Source organism: Orcinus orca, chromosome 1, assembly GCF_937001465.1.
Source record: "Orcinus orca chromosome 1, mOrcOrc1.1, whole genome shotgun sequence".
NCBI lineage: Eukaryota > Metazoa > Chordata > Mammalia > Artiodactyla > Delphinidae > Orcinus > Orcinus orca.
In genome coordinates, this window is record NC_064559.1 from 127,825,701 (window position 1) to 127,850,007 (window position 24,307).

A 24,307-nucleotide genomic window follows, 5' to 3' on the forward strand; every position below is an offset into this window, starting at 1 on the left:
GCAACGTGACATATGATTCAAGGCAAAATGCATTTTAACACAGATGAATAGTTCAGGAATCTGCCTTTAACAAAAGTAATTTTGAGAGCTGTTTTGAATTTGTTGGTGTTTTGTGACAACTTTTTCAACGAAGATGGGAGAAATCAAAGCTTTCTGTGTTATGCAACGTAGCCATTGCTAAAATGTGATTTGGCTCTCTCATTGAATAAAATCTTCAAGTTTAGAAATGGACTTTACGTGTAAGGAACCTAAACAAAAAACCTTGCTGACTGGAAATTACCCACTCATTTTAAAGAACGAACCCTCTAAAACAAACCAAATATGGGGCTCGTAGTCTGCTCATCTGGACCAAGAACCAGTGCTGTGATTATTTCAGATGGTCTGGACTTTTTCCCTTAAGTAGATGTGGCAAGATGGAGAAGAAAAACAGCTTCTCCTCACTTTGCCTTGCTAGCTACCACTGTTCACCCACTCTGTAATCTCTCCATCAGAAAGGCCAGGGGTACAGAATGTTCTTGCAGATACCCGGATGGAGCTTCTGCTTTCCCCAGATATCGGAGACTGTAAGTGCTTGTTCTTTTCTCCTTCGGGCACAGGGAAACACTGCACCTTTCCCCTCCTTGCAGGAAAGTGGGCTGTGTGACTGATTAGGGGCAGGGGCTGAGAGAGGAAATGATGGATGCCACGTCTAAGCTCAGGTGATTAATTGTCTGTGCAAAATGCTTCTGCGTCCTCTTGCTCTGTTTTGGTGATGGAAGGCCACATGTTCCAGATGGTACAGCTGCAAACCACGGAGCCTCTGTTAGCCTGGGTTCCAGAGACTATGTTGAACAGAATCTTCAAAGACTACCCATAAGGGACATGTAGCTGAGTATGAGAAAGAAACTTTTTTGTGTGTTTGTTAAGGCACTAAGATTTTGAAATTGCTCATTACCGTAGCGTAAGTTGGAGGCTATTCAAGTTATGATATATTTTAGAGATACTAGATTGTAACTTCCAGGGGCAGGAGCCATGCCAAATTCATCTTTGCAGCCCCAGGGTCTTGGTCAGGGCTCAGTGCATAGTTGAAGAAAGGAATGACTGAAATACAAACACAATGGTTATGTTTATTTTTTTTCCTATTGCAATACAATTTGAGTCACTTTGTTGAGCCTTTTCTAAATGCCAAGTACTACTTTCTAGGCTAAGGAGATGCCTCAGACACTGCCTCTTCTCCCTCAAACTTACCATTTTATCTCATTTACATATTTTAAATAAAGACTTCTTCTAGGGAACTTGTTTCTTTAATAACACAGCAAATTTCTATTGAATATACCTGGCCTCATTTACAAAGTCAGTTGACCCTAAACAATTATAATAATGTAGTCATTATTTATGTCTGATATATTAGCATTTAATACTCTTTAAAATTTAATACTCTATGTGTGATATATTAGCATTTAATACTCTTTAAGATAGTCTCAATAAGCCATATTACATATGACCATGTAGTTCATATACTGTATATAATCTCTGATCCTTAAAAGAGCCATGGGAGGAAAGGATTTAGTTGTAATTTAGTTGTAACCCCAAGATCGGGAGTCAGAATATATGAATTAGAACATCCGTCGTGGCATTTCTCAGCCATATCACCCCAGACAAATCATTTCAGCTTTCTGAAACTCAGGTTTATCATTTGGAGTTATTAATACAATTGTTCTGAGGATTAAATGAATTTATGTATTAAAAGGGGTTTAGAAAACTATTTCATTCATAGTAAGTGCTCAATGAATTTTGACTATTACTATATTACTTCACAAATGAAGAGATGATGATCAGAAAAGTTAACTATCTTCCCAAAGATCACACAGCCAGAGACAACCTCAGTTCAGAATGACACCAAAGTCCTTGTCACTACAATGCCTCTCTCTCTCTCTCTCTCTCTCTCTCTCTCTCTCTCTCTCTCTCTCTCTCTCTCGGCAGACTGGCTCCAAACAGGTGGTGTATTCAAAGTGGGGCCTGATTAGACACAAACTAATGATGTGCACTTTTCTGCTTCCTCTATTTTCTCATATGCAGAAATAAAATGACCCAAATGTTTATTAGACTATTATCAGCATTTAAACATTTTCTGTAGGGAGGGATCAGTAAGCACAGAGGCAGTATATGTAGTAGAAAGACTTTGGTATCTGATGCTGAATCTCAGTTTCCCCATCTGTAAGATGGTAACAATACCTCAGGCAGGATTGTTGTAAGGATTAGGACTAATGCTTGCATACAGCAGGTGCTGTATAAGCGACAGCCAGCACCATCATTACTGTCATCAGTGCCAGTTAGTCTAGAACTGTCCTCAGTTCACTCATAGGGAAAAGTGGGGCTTTCCACGTGCCTGAGGCCACAGCTCAGTGAGCTACTGCTTAGCCTGTTTATTTATGAAAGTTCTTTATCCCACTTAGTGGCTGAATTGTGGCCTTAGGGCAACTACAGTGCTGCTTCTCAGAGTTAATTTCAGAGCAATGCAGCAAACTGATGGAGCAGGCGGCTCAGGCCACCAGCTGTACAGAGTGATTCCTTCTGCCATTTGACTGTGATCTCAGCACCCAGAATTCACATAAGGAGAGAGAGTGTGAGGGCGCTGGTCTTCTGCTCTGTGCTCGAGAGATGTGTTTTCTGCCACAGAAGGGGAAATTGTCATGAGCGATTGGAGTCCACATAGCTAAGGCAAAACAGAAAATGATTTCTTATTAGTAGTAGTTGTTCCATTAATAATAATAATAGCCACAAAGTAACAAAACAGTCTCTGTCTCTGAAATATAGGAGGGAAATAATTGGCCTAGAAAGACATTATCAGTTGGAATGTTCCATATTTGCTTGATTTACCATCTTCAAGCAGTTCAAACAGCTTTGCCCAATAAACTTAAATGCCTAAAATGTCCTGCTTGTGCACTGAAGCATTTTTATATACTTGTTTCCATAACTTGGAACACTCTTGCTATAGAAATAAGAAATCAGAATAGACCCAATTTATTTTACTGATATTTGAAAGTAATTTTTCCCTTAATGAATGCGTCTGTTTGGATGATAAATTATCCATTAGACAATGTTCAAGTGTTTTTATGCTCTCCGTTTTGATTACGGAGCTTTTAATGTAGTGTTGCATCCACTCTTTGAATTTTCTCTGCAATTCAGTCATCCACCAAAGAGAATAGACTGGAGAAAATGCCAGACTGACTTTTCTTCCTTAAGTATTTTAATCTATTAAATAAATGACCTAATAGATGGCATCAAGATGTATTTCTCTGCTTTGTGCTGACCTTAATGAGAGTTAATCAGTTTTGTAATGCTAATTAGGTGTCAGCATTAGTGTCCTGTGCAGAAATGGAGATAATGGCTCCAGCGTACAGCACACTCCACGTCCAAGACTGGACTCTGTTTCTTGTGCCCAAAACAATCACAGGAATTTCTGAATTCGTTCCACTTTTCAAAGGGGTGGTGTGTTGTATACTTCCTTTTAGACTCATGAGGGAGTATGTTCAATGTAATGTGAGCAGGGGACACACACAATGTGGGGAATTAGTTACACAGTTGCTGTTTCTGTCGTACTGTTAATGGGAATTATGCATCTAAATTTCTCTGCAGCAGTAGTTAACAGTGGGCTACACTAGGAGGATACACTAGGAGGATGTAAAAATGCATGAGAGAATTTAAATAATGAATAATTTGGTATTTTAGTTCGGTCGAATTTTAAACTACCTTCAGAAATGAACACATCTTTATCTTACATAAACACCCTATATATTTAGGCTCCCTGTCAAAATTGGTATATATATTTTATTTCAATGTGGACTTGGGTTTCGGTGCTAGGAAACAGTATTTGACAGTGATATCCAGTTTCATTGGATCTTCTTGGAGAAAACTACTTAACGATATTAAGTTGTTTTGACAAGTAGCTTTGCATTTCCAGAATGTTTATTCCATGCTATCACTTAGCACTCTGACCTACTAGAGGATTAATCTTCATGACACTAACTTGCATAAAGGCCCCCCCAAAAAAACCCCACAAAGAACTTTCCCTTGCATCCTGTACTGTACATTACTGAAATTCAACATGCTCCTTGAACAGAAATAACTACAAATCATGTGTGTATATTGCAGCTTTTTCTTTTTTCTTTTTTGCGGTACGCGGGCCTCTCACTATTGTGGCCTCTCCCGTTGCGGAGCACAAGCTCCGGACGCGCAGGCTCAGCGGCCATGGCTCACGGGCCCAGCCGCTCTGCGGCATGTGGGATTTTCCCGGACCGGGGCACGAACCCGTGTCCCCTGCATCGGCAGGCGGACTCTCAACCACTGCGCCACCAGGGAAGCCCCAGCTTTTTCATTTTTAAGTCATTGATTTATATACTGTATAAAGCTACAGGATCCTCTGTCCCTCTTCCCTTCGATAAATCACATCCTGGTGAAATTTAAAATTAAAAAAAAAGAAATAAAACATGAAATGGAGCTTCTCAAGTAGAAGTAGGAATGGAGAAACAGGAGAATCCCTTAGATATTTCCTTAAGGCCACCAGCTACCATATAGGGTCCCTGGGGGCAGATTCACGTAATCTTAGGGCTTCTAGGAGGAGAGTTCAAATATTACAATTTAAAACAATCATATGTTGGAATAACATTTTAACAATTTCCCCATAATAAAAGAGAGAACAACCAGTAAAACTGACATCTTGGATATACTAATGTTAACAATAAATAATTAATTCAATCCTTCCCTTATAGCCAAGAACACTCATTTCCCAATCAAGTTATTGGTGGGAATATACTCTACAATGTGATGGACAGTAAAAAACACTCTTTCCTCAATAGGTTGGCCAAGAAAAGTCTTGAGCGTTGAGGGTCAAGGGCACTTGTTCTGTTCCACTGCTGCCATTGCCCATGTGCACCAATTAGAGTAGCATAGCCCTAAGAGCAACTCACTAAACTTACTCCTAAAAGGGCAGAGATCTCATCTTGATCTTCCTCGCAGCCTGGTACCAAGCACAGCACCTTGCTGATCAAAAAAATGAATTTTCTGAGGTCTAATCTCTGGCTTATAACTTTCCTTTATCATGTTTCTACAGTTTTTCCATTGGACTATGAATATTCCTCATTTTCTATTTTCTTTTAGGTGATCTTCATTGGTACTGTGACATGTATAGCTTTTTTGTTTCCATTTAATATTGAAATGTGTTTAAATTCCAGGAGTGGGATTTAATAGGATGAAGTGGAAATAAGTTTCCCCCATTTTTATTTTTATGGTTCTTAAAAAATAATTCATTCAGTCAGTGGGAACTCCTGCTGATGTACTACAGCTGGAGCAGGTGTCTTCAGAGTGGTTCTTGAACAGAAGTCCAGAATAAAAAATCTGCAAGATAAGTAGCATTTTCCTCATGTGCAAGGCACGTTGCCTCTGTGACACAATGAGGTCTTACTCAAGGTGCCTGTCCTCCAGGTGTTTATAATCTCTTTAGGCAGACAAAACAGATGTATAAATTACAACAAACACTCCAGATAACATGTAAGATATTCCAAATTAATGATGCAGAAAGTAAGTTAGAGGAATTTAAGTATAATGATGCCATTTCACTTGGTACCCGAAGCCTCATGTTCACTGAGGAACTTAGGCAACTGTGCCTGCCAAAGATTCTAAGCAAGAGAAACTGAATTCTACTTTGGAGTAGAGCCCTCAGGAAGAAAATATACTTTTTTTTGCCCACTGCTAAATCTCTGGCACTTAGTACGTTGCCTGGTACACAGTAGATGCTCCTTAAATATTTGTTCAGTGAAAGAATAAATGAATAAAATGCTATGGTACTGAAATCTGTTATCTGTTCTTGCAACCCCTAGGTGGGAATTAGTAAATTTCAAACAATACCTGCTTTGACAGACAGCTAGGAAGTGTTAGGTCATATTCAATAAGGATCGACTAGCAACGATAATCCAATGATAAAGAATGAAGTGTCTTAATGTCAAATGGTGGGAAGAGTTTATTCAGGAATGTAAGTTACTACAAAAATTATAAACTACATTCAGTATTTGTGCTTTTGGAGTGCAGATTCTGATGCAATCTGGTTTTGAAGCAGAAGAAAGGTTACGGCAGTTCATAAAAGCCTCCTCCAATCTTAATTCAGCCTTTACAAAACTCTCTGGACTTGGCAGAAACATAGAGAGGAGAATTATTCTCATGTGTGCACCGTGTGGCTTGTGGGATTTTAGTTCCCCACCCAGGGATCGAACACGGGCCCTCCACGGTGAGAATGCGGAGTCCTAACCACTGGACTGCCAGGGAATTTCCTCTCACGTGTGTTTTAACTTAAGAGTAAATATATTTCATTTGGGAGGTGGCCTTAATGAGAAATAAAGAATCAGGAAGACAAGAAGAATGAAGGATGAGTGTTTGTGTGGGAGCCTGAGATGAGTACCTGGCTGTTTTCTGATCCGCTATTACATGTGGCAAATCCACAAATGTGTGCATTATGTTAAGAATTACTGTTTTCAGGCTTACAGTTTATCAACTGCCATTATGAGGAGCTCTTACCATTCCAAAAGTATATTCAAACCACAGTAGTTAGCCTTAGAGGCAAATGAGTAAACTGATGAATTAGTGTACGTGAACACCTATAATTAGTAAACAGCACATCATATATGTATTTAAGCACATTTCTGTTTCCATAACTGGATCATTTGTGCCTTGAAGTCAGTAAATTTTACATTTATTTATTCAACAAATATTTACTGAGTGTCTACCATGGGACAAGTAAGCACTGGGGCTAAATGCTGCATAAGTCAGATGTGACCCCCAGCCTCATGGCGCATTCAGCCTAGAGTGAAGCTTAGCAAAGGAGCTCTTGCATAAAGTGGTTCACCATGTTAAGCGGTGTACTATGGGGAGCATGGGTTACTTTAGCGACACGCTGAAGGAGCATCTAATCTGTACTTAGAGCTGGGGAACCTACCAAGAAAAAGGTAGTGTATGTAAACGGAGGCTGGAAAGATGAGAAGGAGCTGGCCAGGCTGATACGTCCTTAACGAATCCTTATAGCACCCAGCATGGCATTATACATTGACTAGAGGCCAAGTGATTTTATTTTCTTTAAGTTTTTTTTTATTTTTGAGAGCTTGCCGTAGATCCAGCTTTGCACTAGGCATTGGAAGAGATTCAAGGGAGTGTAAGACTTCATCTCTATAATCAAGGATTCTACAAATTAGTTGAGGAGAAAAAAGTACATACATTGTTCTCTAATTGTTTTATACACAAGAGAATATAATCAATAGCTGCTTGTATAGTAGGAATAGTGAGTACTGTGCCACATCAGGAAAATGAGAGATTGAAATACAGGTGAAGTGAAAAAGTGGATATGGGAGAAAACGTAGGGGAAAAGAGACTTGAGCTGAACTATGGGAGAGGTAGAATTGGTGGTGTAGGATTTGGTGTTGGCAGTGAATCTGGCCATGGAGGGAAATGGTCAGGGAGTAGACTGAAGGTTCAGTTTAGCAGAAGATATATATTGAACTGGTTTGGACTGAATTTTATAGACCATGGAGCCTGGTTATAGGTTCCTGAGTTGGAGAATGGCAAAGATGTCTTAATAAGTTGCCAACAAGGCAAATCATCTTTTCTCCTCAACCTACAGCCTTATCTCAATACCTTCTTCCTCTTGATGGGCATTTTGATTGGTTGACATTTTACACAACAGTGGACTTTCAGGGGGCCTCTGATACAAAAGTAAGCTGTTAATTCCCCTCTAATAGCAAAAAGAGAGAGAGACCTTAAAATATGAAAGCTGGCTGTCCTTCCCATGAAGGGGAGAGAGGGAGCTAGAAGCTCTGCCTTGTTAAAGTTGCTCTGACGTTCTCTCCAAGTCCCCGCGTGCCCTGCCTCTACCACCTTTCTAGTCCTTCTAGTCTTCTTTAGCAGTGAGTCCAAGTCACATATTCATACCCCAACAGATTGTCCCATCTCATCATCACTGTCACTAAAAATGATATATATATTTTTGACGGAATGAGGATGAGGTCAGAGGAAGGAGCCCAAAGATTCTGGTTAATAAGTACTGAGAAGCCAAAGTAAGTGAGAGGGGCAAGATTTATAATAAATCCCTATTTATAATAAATTAGATGCTTTAGATTTTAAAATAAAGATGGTCTTCATTGAATTTGAATGACCGCAGTTGTCTAAGGAAACAGGTCACATCAACGTGCTATTCCCTTTAATCTGCCACAGGGTTTTACCATATGCAGCATCCTCTACCTGGAATGTTTTCGGAACACTCACCCAGCCCTGTCTTTTGCCTGGCCTTCTCCTATTCAAGCTTCACATTTCAGCTTAAATATAGCTTCCCCAGAGAGACCTTCCATGACGCCTTTAGATTCCTTTCATTATTCTCTTCTGTGCAATGGATCTTTCAGATCAAAATGTGTATTTTACATTCAATGTCTCTGACTTCTGCTGGACTGTTAACTCCAGGCAGACAGAGAACATTTCTGTTTTGTCCACCACTGTATCTTTGGAGCCAATACCATGGCTGGCACAGCAGATGCCCCAACCAAGTGGTATTGAATGTGTACATCCATGCAGCTGCTGCCCATAAGGGTGGTGAATTTGGGGAGAGAAATAATTGTACATTGCCATAGCTTGTGAGCCAGCCAGTCAACGGGCAATGATTAAAAGAATTTTCTGCAGTCATCAGAAAGCATGGGTTTGTATTGAATCAGCATTCTGAATCCTGAGAGCAGGGCTCAAGAAAGCTGGCTGGACCAAATTTCAGGGTTGTTTTCTTCCCAGCATGAATCCCAAGATAGGATCCTCATTTCCTAGATTCTAACCATTTTAATGTTTCTACAAGTTCTTGTCTTTTTCTCTACTAATACCGTTAACATACGACAAGTTGGAAAATACTCTGAATTAAGCATTTCAAATATGGAAAATTCCCAAATTACCAACCAATCAGTACATCAGGGAGGATTTTATTACCAATTAATGTGTCTTTGCTTTTATAGAATGGGAAAAGTGATCCTGACAGGGGTTTCTGCCATAGATCGAGTCAAGATATCAGAGCTATTAACTTGCTTGTGTGGAGCCCTAGGATTTGTGTTTAGAGGATTCCTCCTCACACTGTTGTCATGGCTTCTCGTTTTCAGCAGACATTACACACCACTCATCACTCACTCTCCGTGTCAGAACCTTATCAGCATCCTGAGCTGTGGCTGCCTCTAGTGGATGGAGAGTTTCCCAGCTTACCTCAAAGAACATCAATCATTCTTCATTCTTAGTGTTCAAACTTGCTCATCAGTTAGTAACAACACTTCCTGCAGCCTCGAAAATTATTTCTGAATAAACACAGGGCTGAGAACAGCTGAAATGATTGACAGCTCATAACTCCTCCAGTGCTTTATGTTTCAAAACCAGGGTGTATGCAGATGTCTCCTCATTACCAGCGTTTGGATGTCACTTAGTGTAGCTGCTACTGAGAGAGAAACTGCATGGGTTAGATCGTCAAGCATCTTAATGGGACTTCTGTGCCTGTAGCAGACATTTTAGAGAGCTCTGAACCAGCGTTGAGATTTGAGTAGGAGAAGAGCTATCACTTGCCGATCAGGAAGCTCATACAATTGTGATGTGGGGAAAATTTGTTTTCAGCAATTCTTTCCCTTTCTTTGCATTTTCTTTACAGATACCCATAACCAAAGCAAGAGTCCCCACTGAGACATGTATAAGCACTCTGAAATAAACAGATGTCCTTCTCCCACCAAGGATTAATCATGGCCACCAGACTCCAATCCCCAGTTTTGGACTTCGAGCTACTTGAGCAGATATGGAAGTGGGAATGTGTGGGGATGAGGGTAGCAAGTTAGGAAGAGAGAGGGTAATGGATTAATTAAGTAAGCTAATTCTTGATAATGGGTAAGATTGGTCATGGGTTTTCTTTCCAGGCATCTGATGACTTAATACGGTGAAACTGCCTTTCCTGGAGGGGCATTAAGAATTTTGTGGCTGGCAAGGGGGAGAATGGGTAGGAGAGGGATGGATTGGGAGTTTCAGATTAGTAAGTGCAGACTATTATATATAGAATGGATAAACAACAAGGTCCTACTGTATAGCACAAGAAAATATATTCAATATCCTGTGATAAACCATAATGGAAAAGAATATTAAAAGGAATGTATATATATGTATAACTGAATCACTTTGCTGTACAGCAGAAATTATACAACATTGTAAATCAATTATACTTGAAAAAAATTTAAAACAGAATTTTGTGGCTGGTTTGAAGGGGATATGTATTTTTAATTTTTTAAATTGAAGTATAGTTGCTGTACAGTATTATATAAGTTACAGGTGTACAATAGAGTGATTCATAATTTTTAAAGCTTATACTCCATTTACAGCTCTTATAAAATATTGGCAATATTCTTCATGTTTTACAATATATCCTTGTATCTTATTTTCTACCTAATAATTTGAAGGGGATATTTTTAGGACAGGATGGGCTTTGAGGGTCCTTCAGTCATTCGATGGAGGTGTCAGTCTTCTCTGCCTATGAAGGCCAACCACCGTATTTGCATAATTTGGAAAGAAAATGATGACTGCCAACTGCTTTTAACTGATCCTATGTTGGATTTCATCAGATTCTGCCTAAGGAGTATATTCAGGATTCACTTGGGCAGTGACAGCAAGCCTATTGGCGTGGAAGAATTATCATAGAGTTCAACAATGCATAACTAACAGTCAAGCTCACGGCTCAAGTTCTGGGAGATTTCATCGATTATCAGTTATCCTCCACACTAGGAGAAAGCTTGGGGCCTAATAACCACATGTATGGTATGATTTTCAGGGCAGTGGAATCAGTAAGCCTACCAGGCTCACATACAACAGTGCCCACTAGATTTTTAACTCTTGGAGAACAGAGACTATGCTCTACTTACCATTGCATTGCAAGAGAATAGCACAGTACTGGGTCTAGAGTAAGGAAATGGTAAACAGTGATTGAACGAACAACAAGACTTTTTCACTGTCTTTGATTCTCATCATCTCACCTTCCTCCTTTTTATCATTTGCAACTTTTTGTTCTACCCCTACTCCCAGTGCATGCATTCACATTAAATGCCAGCAGAATTTGCTTGGCACAGAGTTTCAGATTTAGCAGATATTCATGAATGAATGAAATCCAAAGATTCTCTTTACTGACAGCACAGTGAATTGAGTAGGTGCCTTCTTATGGCTACTTGGGACAGGAGCAAAGATAACGACAAAATAGGAACAAGGAAGAGAGAACAGAGTGCTCATGGAAAATTCCAGGACCATCACTTATAGGGTCTTGCACTTTGAGTAATGGGGTGCACCCCGAAGGTCAAAATGCTATGGGTGTTAAAGTTTTAGTGTTTGCATCTGAATAAGATAGTTCTACAGTTCTTACATCAAAAAAGGTGATTTGTTCATTCATTCATTTATTTCAAAGTATTAAAATCTTTATAAATGCTAAGCACCATCTTAGGCATTAATGATATGAAATGAATAAAACAGGACTCGCGCCCACGTGCTGCTTGTCATCTTGGGGAGCCATATAGGCAGTGCATTCACAAAACAATGGCCCAGGGGAAAAAGGCGTTGCTACAACATCATTTATTTTTTGACTTCATAATCTTGTGGGGCAAACACTGAGACAAGACCAAGCCTCCTTACTCAATCAGACCGTCGTTTTGGGTGGTGTGGCTGTGGAATCTTCTTCTAGTTGTATGGTCAAGATCACGAGTCTTCGAAGGTTGCATGTGAATTGAGAAAGTGGACCCGTCCTATTAGTGAGTAGATAGCAATTGGAGCAAATCTGCTTTACCAAAATCGAGAGTGAAAACTTCCCCAAACTTAATTTGGGTCAGTTTGGGTAAGTTCATGAGATTAGATAAATCACAGAATGGAAGACTCAGCAAGAGATCGTAGGGACAAACAACAAAAGAAGACATCCAGTAGGGACAAATACAAAGAATATATAAAATGAAATGAAAGGAAACAAACCCCTAGACATAAAAAGTGAGCCTCACCGCTAACACTTGACATATCTGACAGGACCATATCAACAAGCTGTGCTGTATTTTCTTTTGGCTGTTCCTGGTCTATTTTTCTCTCTAGACATGTTTCTTTAAAAAGAAAATCCAGATTTCTAGGGTTGGGCAGAGCATTGGGAAGAAATGACAGGAGGCAGGCCCTGTCAAGGAAAGACGTTCTCTCTGGAAGGAAGTGAGAGGCCAGAAGGGAAGGCTGGCTGCTGTAAGCAGGCTTCCTCGTTGCCCCTCCATGTGTCTTTTCCCTCCCACTCCTGTGGGCACTTTCTTTCTTGGCTCTGTGAGGATTTAGGAAAGTCACGACAAAAATCCTGTCATGTGCTGGAAAAGGAGAAAAAGTTTTAGATCTCTGCCTTTTCACAAATGGAGAGTTTCTTGGAAACCGATGTGCAATTTGAGAGCTGCTGTGTCTTGTTAAAGCTACTTTAACATTCTCTCCAAGTCCCGACACACCCTGCCTCCACCACCTTAACAAACAAAAATACCCGCCCCCCCAAACACACACACACACACACACACACACACACACATACGAAATCTAACTTAGTTGGCAGCCAGCATCATCTATCCCAGGGCTACCTCTAAGGACTGTTGATTTATCTTGGACTGACTTGAGACATTTCCCCTCTGATCTTCCACTGGCAACGTTTCTCTCCAATGTTTCCTCACTGCCTCCCTCGGCTCTCATTAATTAACCGCTCCTCCCTCTGTGACTAAACGTGAGCCCTTGTGTTTGGCTGTAGCGAGGATTATGACATTTTGCAAACACACACGCACCGCTAGGGAAAATATCTTGAGTAACACACGGGCAAAGGAAGTGAACTCAGAAAACCCATTTTTAAAAACCTGTTGAAGCAAGTAACCTAAAAAGAAAAGAGGGGGAAATAGACTGATGGCTTGGTGACATTTACTTATTCCCGACGCGATATTGGAAAAGGCAGATACAGAGACTGGCACTTGTTATTTAATTGAGGTTCAGGTATTTCAAAGCTCGCTTATCTCCCCAGCCCGTCTGGTGTTTCCATGGTGTTCCTTTTCCGCTTCTATTAGTCTGGAACGTGGGTAGCAAGTTGATGAACATTTTTAATGAGTAAATCCTTTTCTACACCAAATTTTATAGATAATTAAGTCTGATTTATAGGGCAGGTTTCAGCGACAGTGAAAGAAGGAGAAAAGAAATGCAAAGAGGAGGGGGCCCAATTATTGGAGCTCTGAGTGGGCTCTGCTTTGTTTGTGAACCTTCTCAGCGGGCACTTTGCAGGGCTTGCAGTGAGTTTTCTGATGCAGAATGAGACTCCATAAGACTCCATGATGGTTTTTGGTTTAGTTTGTTTGGTTTTGGTTTTTAGGCAAAGGACTTCTCTAGTCCAAGAAACAGAACCTGGGCTTTATTCACTGCTCGTCACTTTTACTCTGAGTTATGCTCAACGAAAGAACACACATAAAAAGCCTTAGAGTGAGCCACTAAAGAATTTGCCCTTTCAACATATATTTGTTAAGCATCTTCTATGTAGCAAACACCATTCTAGATGCTGCAGATACAGCAATCAGCAGTGCAGGCAGTTCAGACTCATTGTGATGTGAAATGGACTCAGTGAAGAAAATGTACACAAAAGGCAGTGTAATGCTGATAAGGAAACTGAGACCAGAGAGGGAAAGCTGATTGGTCAGCATCACACAGCTGGAGCTGGGTCTAGAGTTCAGGTCTTCCGACTTCCAGGCCAGACTCTTCTTAATGCACTGTTCCTCTCGGTCATTTGTGGAATATGTTAAATGCAACAAACCCAGCAATAGCTTATGTGTTGAACTGGCTCACATGCCACTAGGTGACTGTATCAACTGACCTTGAAACACTATGTCAAGTAGTTGTTTGATTAAGTCCAGTCTCATTTTGAATGGCCATATATATTTCTAACAGCTCTTCTATCCCTTTATCTGTTTGTGTTCATTAATGGATTGAAAAATTTGGGGTTGGTTTGAGTTATGGGTCCTGAAATATTTTTGGTACTGCTGAAGTTTAATCACATATAAGATTTTATCAATCACCGTTCCCTATCTTAACTCCCCTCTGAAAGAATGTGTTCAAATAGGTTTTTAAAAGCCAAGATCATGCTCATCATCAATCATCATCATCATCATCAAGAGATTACTGAGTGATACATGTGTTAGATACCTTATATAAAAATTTTAAAAATAATTAGTCCTCTGAAATGAGGCTTAAATGGCACACTGCCAAACTCTGCTCTAGTGCTTAACTTAGATGTCAAGAAGCATATACGTCTATGGGTAGCCTGCTTGCATCTTATTTTTCCTTTGAATTTTTTTCTGATTAGAATAGTAATATAAAGTTGTATCTAATTTGCACATAACAAAATATTTCGTATAGAAAATGAAAGCTCTATCCCCAGAGGGAACTATTAACAGCATGATACATACTGTTCTAAATTTTTTTTTTTTTTTTTTTTTGCGGTACGCGGGCCTCTCACTGTTGCGGTCTCTCCCGTTGCGGAGCACAGGCTCCGGACGTGCAGGCTCAGTGGCCATGGCTCACGGGCCCAGCCGCTCCGTGGCATGTGGGATCTTCCCGGACCGGGGCACAAACCCGTGTCCCCTGCATTGGCAGGCAGACTTTCAACCACTGCGCCACCAGGGAAGCCCTGTTCTAAATTTTTTATATGTATACTGACATGGGAACACACGTATATGCTGCAATATTTCAGTCACTTAATCTTGTATTTTGGTTGTCTGTGCAAGTCCAAACATATAAATCCACGTCTATATTTTTGAACAGCTATATAGTACTTGCTGTAAGGCTGAACAATATTTTATTTAACCAATCTATACTTAATTAATATTTAGGTTATTAACAGTTACTCCCTATCAAAATGAGTGCTACAAAGTTCATTTTTGTATATATTTATTTGTGAACTGTATTCATTAACCCAGAATTCCCTGTTTTGCTTTTAGATATCAAAGTCAAAGCACATGGTCTGATAGACACACACACATAATGTATTATATTAACATAATTAATATATTATAGTATATATAATTTAGTAATAATATAATATAATTATATATTTATATTTTAAAATAATATATTACTATATTTATTATTAATATATTAATACATATTCTATGTATGTATGCATATATTTTTCCCATAGTCAAAGAACTGTCCCATTTGAATTTGAAAGTAGTTAGCAAACCCAAAGAAATTCCCAAATTATCTACTCATCTTCCTCAACAAATTATGCAATTGTAAAATAAATAAATCCACATTCTGTATCACTTGGCTGGGCTATGTTATTTAAAGCTGGGTAAGTGAGGTAGTGGTTCTTAGCAAAACTAATTTAAAATTTAAATTTTAAAACTAATTTAATTTAAAAGAAATTCTTCATAAATCAAGCTGCTATTACTCTAAGTCAATTAAACCAATCTCCCTCAAAGAAAAACCTAAGGACCCAAATTCCGTTATTAGAAGGATGTTTATTAAAATGTCTCTGTGGTTTATTGATTTATTTAGTCTGCTCCTTTAAGAATATGGTGATTGCAGAGCTGAGACTGATACCAAATGCTTGGAAATCCCCATCATAATTGTATTTAGAGACAATAAAAGTAGTGTGTCAATATGAAAGAGTTAATTAAAAACCTTTCTTGGAGGATGTTTCTCATTCTAACCAGACACGTCCGTTACTTCCATGTGTCGTCCTGTTAGCCCTCATTAAGGATTCATTTTTTATACAATTTTTTACATACATTTATTTATTGATTTATATTTATTTTTGGCTGCATTGGGTCTCTGTTGCTGCACGCGGGCTTTCTCTAGTTGCCGCGAGCAGGGCTACTCTTCGTTGCGGTGTGCACGTTTCTCATTGCAATGGCTTCTCTTTGTTGCAGAGCATGCGTTTTAGCCGTGCGGGCTTCAGTAGTTGTGGCTCTCGGGCTCTAGAGCGCAGTCTCGGTAGTTGTGGCTCACGGGATTCGTTGCTGCGCGGCATGTGGGATCTTCCAGTACCAGGGCTCGAACCAGTGACCCCTGCATTGGCAGGCAGATTCTTAACCACTGCGCCACCAGAGAAGTCCCAAGGATTAATTTTTAAAGTTTCTTGGAGAAGAAAGCTGGGGATAAAACTTTAGCAGATTGTTCCTTATATCCTTCTTGCTGCTGGTATCTTATCACTGTTATGCTAGATTTTGCCTGGGTTTTGGCTTCCTCTTTTCTTTGATTCCTTGGCCGGGAACAATGGGGCTTTGATGTATTCTCTTTGCTCTTTGCTGTGATGCAAGTCTGAACTTCAGCACAGCCTTCTCTGTGCCCCAACTCTGAACCCTTTCCTGGCTCCACTTTGTTGAACACAGACTTCAAAGCATAAAACAGTCTGCAGGAAACCTTACAGATAGTTGATATAAGACCCTTATTTAAGAGATGAGGAAACTAAGCCCAGAGAGGTTAAGTGACTTGTCTAGATAGAATCTTACACAAATAAGGATTAGAACCAGAATTCATACCACCTGATTCTCAGTTTTGTGTCATTTCAGCAGTACATCTGTCAACCTCTCAGGGTTTCATGCCCTCCTCATAGACTTGGCCCCAAATTTTGACCTTCACACCGAGAATTATTGCTGCCTATATTATCTGACCAAGAATTAGTGATTACTCCTTATTGTGGGTTGAAGTGGACATAAGCAATAGGTTTTCAAGGCATCTATTTTAGTGTCAGCACTGGTCCTGTGAGTAAAACACTTCTGATCTTCTGGCTGATGACCTCTATTTCTTTGGAGCTCTAATGCTCTCATGGGAAGCTAAGCCCTGGGCATTATTTTCTGTTTTAATATCTGTGTAAATGCTCGGCACCCTTAATTTGGCTAATCAGGAAACGTTGTATATTTTTATAGTAGTGGGTCTCAAATTAACATTTTTAATGGTAGAGTTACACGCTTTCTCTTTATGATCAAAGTGTAAATGCACATTAGCATGTATGGGGTGGTGCTGGCATGGAGTTTATGGTCAAATGGGTAACAGTTCGAAACCAGCTCTCACCACTTGCTAGCTGCGTGACCTCCAACTACTCAACATGAGTAAATAAAGCTCAGTTTTTTCATCAGTTATGATTCCTGCTCTGAAAGGTTGCTATGGGAATTAAATGAGATATGTGTTAAATTCAGGACCTAACATGGAGCCTTGCCCATTTGGAGTCCCCCATAAATTCCACTTTGCTTTCTTTCCCACCTTCCTCTTTCCACTTTTGCCACTCAAAAGCCCCTGCTCGAGAGAAGAAGTGGAAGAGAGTTGAAAAAGTCTAAAGATATCAATTTTAGTTTTTCTTCTTTTTTTGAAAACGAGAATTTTTGCTGAAGGTGCCGCATTATAAATGGACTTCTCAAAAGCCACTTGTATCAGTAGTCTGATCATTTATTCCTTGATGAGAAATATTTTGGTCTATTAGCAAGAAGGAAGATTAACTGCACATTAATCAAAACCTTCATGATGAGTAGAAGTGTGCATACATCACAGAAACTGCCAGAGAGGTGCCACTGTCACGACTGGTAAAGTGTGTTTTGTGTCTTTTTTTTTTTTTTTTTTGCGGTACGCGGGCCTCTCACTGTTGTGGCCTCTCCCGCTGCGGAGCACAGGCTCCGGACGCGCAGGCTCAGCGGCCATGGCTCACGGGCCCAGCCGCTCCGCGGCACGTGGGATCCTCCCGGACCGGGGCAGGAACCCGTGTCCCCTGTATCGGCAGGCGGACTCTCAACCACTGCGCCACCAGGGAAGCCCTGTTTTGTGTCTTTGACTGCAGTCTCAGATGACTGAAGAGGAGCCTGACTACTCAGTTAACTGGGAAAGCTGAAAATGTTCTTAAAAATCCATATGTGGTGATTTTTTTGAAGAGAAGTTTGATTTTATTTTACTTATATTCCCCCTCCCCCAACCCAGGCAATTAATTTCTTACTGGTCCTCTGCCTGGAAACAGTAGGAGAAAATGAGTTTCTAGAAGTATATTTCTAAATTAGCAATCATCTCGGTGATGTGCCACACTTAGCCAATGTAGTTTATTTTGTAGTTATTGTCTGTTTTCTAAAAATATCTAGAGAAGGCTATGTGTATCTTGGTAATTCCCTGGAAGCTGAACCAGAGCATGATAAAGGCTGTCAGAGTGCCATTTGGGGTTCTTAACCATTGTTTCTGGCGTGAGGCAAGGGGTAGGTCTTATCAAAAGAAAATTATTCTGTCTCCAACTGGAAATTCTCCTCTGGATAACGTGAGTATTTAATCCAAAACTTCGGGTAAAAAGTCTAGTTAGATTCAGGGTATCAGCACCAAAAAAAATTACTATCTTTGAAAGCTGTGAGGGAAGCCCCACTGAAAGCTCAGTAGTCACAAAAATAAAGAAGCCTTCACAGGGTGTAAATTCACTGTCAGAGGTGGAGAGCTGTTATTTAGCTATTTACTAGTATGCCATTATATCAGCATATAATGGGACAGAGTAATTCAGGAAACAGTGATGCAGAGCTGGAGAGTCTGTGTGTGTGTGTGTACGCACGTGTGTTTAATAAGGTCCACTAAGCTCTCAACCACCCATAGACAGAATTGTCTTCCTTATTTTTGCCTTTTCCCCGAGGCATGCACTGCTACACTGCGTGTATATGGAGTAGATTTAGAGATGCAGTAGTGTATCAGGAAAAGGGAAGTATAAGTTGTGAGTCTCCAAGGAGAGTTGTATTGGGTTTATGACCCATTTGGAAATGTAACCACAATTTCATTTCATCCTAGAGACCCCCATGGAGCAGTAACAGGGGAGAGTAGGATGATTCGCCTAATTTCTTTGATGTAAATTTAAAATTTCTCCTGACAGTTTATGTTGGAAGACTGCGGCTTGAATGCATCATCCTGAAGAATTTTTGCCATTGCCCAAAAATGTGGGGCTAGAGAGAGCAGATGCTTGAAAATGCCGTTGACATTTCCAAGTTTTTATAGCCCTGGTACATAGCCCAGTAACTCTAGCATGCTTCACACATGGAGAAGGATCATTTGTCATTTTGATGCCAAAATGATACTCACAAATCTAAATGAAATGGATTACTTCTTTCTGTCTCCTGCTTGGACAAAGTAGAGGCATTTCAGGCATTTATTGGTCACCTTGTGTACACTTGAATGGCAGTATGGTATCAGTATTTGCTCTGTGGCAGTGGAAACGAGGGTCTCCAAAACTGATCATGATGGCAGAAAGTGCAAGTTTCTGCAGTGCTCAATTAGGGCATGATTTATTTGGCAGAAATGACTTTACAGAGAAACATACAAATAAGAGTCATTAAAAGTGCATTTAATTCTGAAACAATTACATTCAAATAGCTGGTACACACTTATACACACCATTCTTTGTATTTAAATAAAAGCATTTACCTGCGTAACTCAGCAACTTGCCAGCACTGAAAATCTGGACAATTTCCCAGACAGTAGATATTTGGCATTTTGAGTTGTAGACATTACAATGTCTACAACTCTATGACAGTCTCCCTGCTCTCAGGGAATTATTCCTTTATGTAAAACTCAACCCTTGAATATTACCAAAGAATATGCTGAGGTCAAGATTACTATATTTTGCTACTGGATAAATGACAGTGGCCAGGGACCTGGTTAGAATCAAGTTTCTACTTCTCTGGAAACCTAAAGATAATGGCAAGATCAATCAGTCTCCAAACATTTATCGAGTGTCCACACTGACCACAAGGCATTCTGGAAGTCCGTTGCTTTCTCTGACCTGCATGCCTAAAGGGTTCCGTAAATTTAACTTACCTGTCAAATGCATGTGAGATGATCCTGCCAGGGCAAATTTTGTTTGCTTCCAATGCCTATACAGAAGTTGTTGTCCTATACCTTGGATTTATGGATTTGTAGAGCAGGTGGCCCTGGGACACATCCCATGGGCAGGTAGGCAAGTCTCCACTGGGAGGCTGGAGTCTGTGCCAGACAAACTCTTCTAAGTGCTGAGGATTTTCAGGTGATCCTGTGGTCCCAGAAGATGCCCGTGCTGCCACTATAACCCCTTTCATAACCGTTCACCCCCTGCTTCGCCAGGTAACCGTCCGATGGGCTCATTTGCCTTGAACTGGAGAGCTGAGCTGCTTGGCTCCCACCTGGAAGTTGGATTCCATTTTCAACCCTTGGGCAGGTGGAACTGAGGGGAAGGCAGTGATTCAGCTGTTCATCAGGCTTGTTGACTTTCCACCCTAGCTATCACCTTCCTTGTGAATAAAATCCTACCTTGAATCTCAATTCCAATAACTGAGATAAATCTTTTGGTACCCCTATGTTTACCGTCTGCCTCTGCCTAGAATCCTATATCCTCCACCGCTACGATCCTGTCCTGCCACGGGAGTCATTTTATGGACCTGTACTTTAGTGTTTGTGGTTGGCTCCTTTTACCTGTTGCCAGATTTCCCCAACATCAACTCTGCCTGCTGCCAACCTGGCTCCTGGTGCTGCATTTGCCTTCTTTGCCAGCACACCTGTTGCTCACTCCTGACGCTCCCTTGATGCACATTTGCCATCTGCCTGGACTTTCTCTTGTCTATATCCTGCCGTTGGGGATGTGTCCTGCCCTCTGTGTCTGTAACTATGCTTAGAACATAGTTTGATAACAATGAATATGCAAAACTTTCAAAAACCAAGATAGAAGTTTAATTTGTCCTATTCTCTAGCAAGCCCTGGCTATGGAATATATATTGCTTATGAGACATTGTAACACCGAAAATATTTGTATAAAAAGTTCAAGCTTGGGCTTCCCTGGTGGCACAGTGGTTGAGAGTCCGCCTGCAGATGCAGGAGACACGGGTTCATGCCCCGGTCCGGGAAGATCCCACATGCCGCGGAGCGGCTGGGCCCGTGAGCCATGGCTGCTGAGCCTGCGCGTCCGGAGCCTGTGCTCCGCAACGGGAGAGGCCACAACAGTGAGAGGCCCGCATACCGCAAAAAAAAAAAAAAAAAAAAAAGTTCAAGCTTGAGAGATAATTGCCCCAAATAAATGAATCAGCATTGATTTCCAAATAGTGAGTGTGGATTAAAGTTCTGGAAATGGGAAGTAAATGTCATCAAATATAAATGATTTTAATATTTCTAAGGATGTGTGCTGATGGACTTTACCAGAGCCAGATGGTGGCTGTCTTTCAACGTGCCAAGGGGTGTTTTTTAAGTGACAGGAAACCTTGAAAGGGAGATGTGATTGCTCCTAATGGGGGGACAGGAGAGAGGGATGGAATACCTATCTGGTCAGGTGTCGGGGGGTTGCTGAGGCAGAGGCAGAAAGGAAAGTGCACTTTCAGTGAACCTGTGTGTTGACAGAAAGAAGGGAGAAAGAGGCTTAAAGGAGTAGAGAGGAATTGAGGCGGGTTAAGGGCCTAAAAAACAGCAGTTTGAAAAGGATTAGGAGGAAGGAAAGGAGAGACAAAATAGAAAGGAAATAAGATTAGGTGGTGACAGGGAGGGCAGGAGGGTGGGGTGCAGGAAGGGGAGAGAGACAACAGAAACCAGGAAGAGCTGATTATATTGGAATTCAGTTTAGGGAGAGTGAATCACAGATGAGGCTTCACAGTTAAAAGAAATACTCAATGGGCTGAACCAGGAGGGTCTCCTGTTAAGTACATGAAGCAGCCATCACTGACAAAGGCTCTCCCAAAGTCAAAAGGGTCTGGGCCCAGACAGGAAAAGATGTCTGTATTCCTAGATCTTGGGATCAGGAGAAGGGGCCTTGACAAGTGCCTGGCAGAGATACCAGGGAAGACTTAGAGGAAAGTCAAGGCTATGTCTTAGGAGGGGCTAATGGATGAGAGAGAGAAACAGTAAGAGCACACACCAGGGACAGATTGTTGGATTCAAACCCATGCCAAATGGAAGCGCTTGTTTGTAAGTGGCCCTCGATATTTACTGACTTGTGCCTTAAGAGTCCTTCCTGCAGTAGGATCCTTGCATCAGCTCTTTTTGAATTGTGTCAGACGGCAGCAGAGCTGAGCAGAGGGGTTACAAGGGTGAACTTTAGTCTCAGGGCTTTGGTTTGAATCCTGGCTCTACCATTTATGGGCTACATAAGCTTGGACAAGTTATTTAATCCCTACATACTTTAGTTTCTTCATCTGTGGAAGAGCAACAATAATAGAATTTACTTCTCTGAATTTCTGTAAGGATTAAATGAGATAATGTTCATAGTAATATTAAAGGTCTCTGTTAACATAAGAAAGGCAGCCTGTCCAGAAAGGAGAATGTGTTTCCTTGCTTTTAGTCACCTCTGGATGTATCAGCAGATAACTGAAGAGAGACCAATAATAACTAATGGGATTAATAACTAGGTAGGGTGACAGATGGTGACTAGACTTACTGTGGTGATCATTCTGCAGTGTATACAAATATGATTATGTTGTACACCTGAAACGAAATAATGCTATATGTCAATTAAACGTCAAAAACCACCAATCTAACAAAAAACAACACTAACAAGGAATGTAACTGGAGGAGCCTTATGTCTGCATTCTCCCCTTAGCTTGGGAGCGTGGTGTATGTGGCAGCCTGTTTCATGGCAGGATGCAACGGGATCACTCCCTTCCCTATGAGGGAGCCAACAGTTCAGCTAAGGCTTTGAGGTTGTATTATTTTGATTTTTTTGGACACCCAAGCAGCAGAATTGGTCAAGGTCTTCATATACTATTTCACCACTTAGACTTGTTGAATACAACAAATTATGAAAGTTTAAAGTACAATTCGCATTTAATACCACATCCAGAAAACACATTCCACTTGAAAATAAACTAGAATGTTCATGAGTTGAATTCTGCAAAGGTAATTTAACATCAGTAAGAACTGAAATAATAGATGATGCTGAAAGACATGTGAGGCTGCCATACACCTGAGATGCTGAGGCAATTGACTAATGGGAGATAGGCCATTTGAGATATTCAGCCTTGGATATATTTTAGAGTTATGGATCTATTTATAAGATTGTCATATATCATTCAGCTTGTTCCCTTCACAATTCTAGAGGCTTTTGCAGAGGATGAAGCCAAAGAATTGTTGGGCACCAACAATTCAGCATTTTGACCAGCTGCTATACCTGTCCAAAATAGTTAGGTCAGCTCCTGCCAGATGAGAAAATTGCTTCCTGGGTATGGACTAGGCACTATTGGGAAGGGTTGCTAATCTTTTTAAGTCTTGAATATGTGACCTCGTTTCTTTGCCTAATGTAGTCAAAAGTATGTTTCTTTCAAAGGATCTGTTTGTAATTGTCTCAAGAACCTCTTTTTGGATTATATACTTAAACAATAAAAAAATTTCCTTAGAGCATAAAGAATCTTAAAGTGAATGGTTTTAGGATGGACCCATGGAGAATATCTCAGAATATCTGTTCACAAATTCCTGTAGCCAGGCTGTTCTAGTGGTTGTAAATGCCTTGGGTGCAGCTCTTTGTGGTAGAATCTAGTTTCTTAACAAAGAGGCTTCTAATGCCCCTTTCAAAGTTGATGGAAGATTTCTCTCTCAAGGAGCTATGCAGCATATTCAGCCTGTAGCTTCTGGGAATACCATCTGTGTGATGATTACAATCTTGAGAAGTGCATGGTGGCCTCCACATGCTGGCAAAAAGCCTCATGTTGATATCTTTACCGACTGACACAGCAGAGCTAGTATTGACTGCCATCTGGCCCTCTTGGGCCATTTTCTAATTCTGTGCAAAATGCTGCAGTATCCTCAGATATCTTCCCATGAACCCCCTGAAACTTCCCATGAATTCCCAGGCTTGTTTGTCATGATTGCAAGGTAAACTCTCCAATGCCAGATGAAGTGACTGCTATGCCCTTTTCTGAAATTTATTTTGAAGTTTTCTGAATATTTTTTTAAGATGGTGCCACCTTTTATATTCTGAACATCAATGATAGTATGAATCTAAGTATAGGTTCAAAGGCATACATTCTGGTAATAGTAGGATTCACAGACTTTTGTAATATGGACAGAAATACATTGGCTTCTCTTACTTTCAGACTCTCTAACAACTTGAGGACACACATGGAACTTTCTCCTCTAACTGCCCTCACAGTTCCACCTAAGAAGTTGAAATGACCAAAAAATAAAATACAATAAACAAATAAAAAAACAGGGGAAATCTGCATCAAAATGGGAAATTTGGGAGTATTACCATTTCCCTGACTGCCACTTTGACTGAATTAACTGTAATATAGGTGGAATAAAATCG

General features: G+C 40.5%; 1 long non-coding RNA gene across 1 annotated transcript in view; it reads left to right on the plus strand.

Annotated features, from left to right (window-relative positions):
• The window catches only part of LOC125965443 (uncharacterized), a 40,223-nt gene that overhangs the window by 2,349 nt on the left and 13,567 nt on the right, over positions 1 to 24,307 (plus strand). Inside the window, exon 2 of the long non-coding RNA XR_007479321.1 lies at positions 492 to 563. This is a non-coding gene — a long non-coding RNA (uncharacterized LOC125965443). The remainder of the gene's footprint in view (positions 1 to 491; positions 564 to 24,307) is intronic.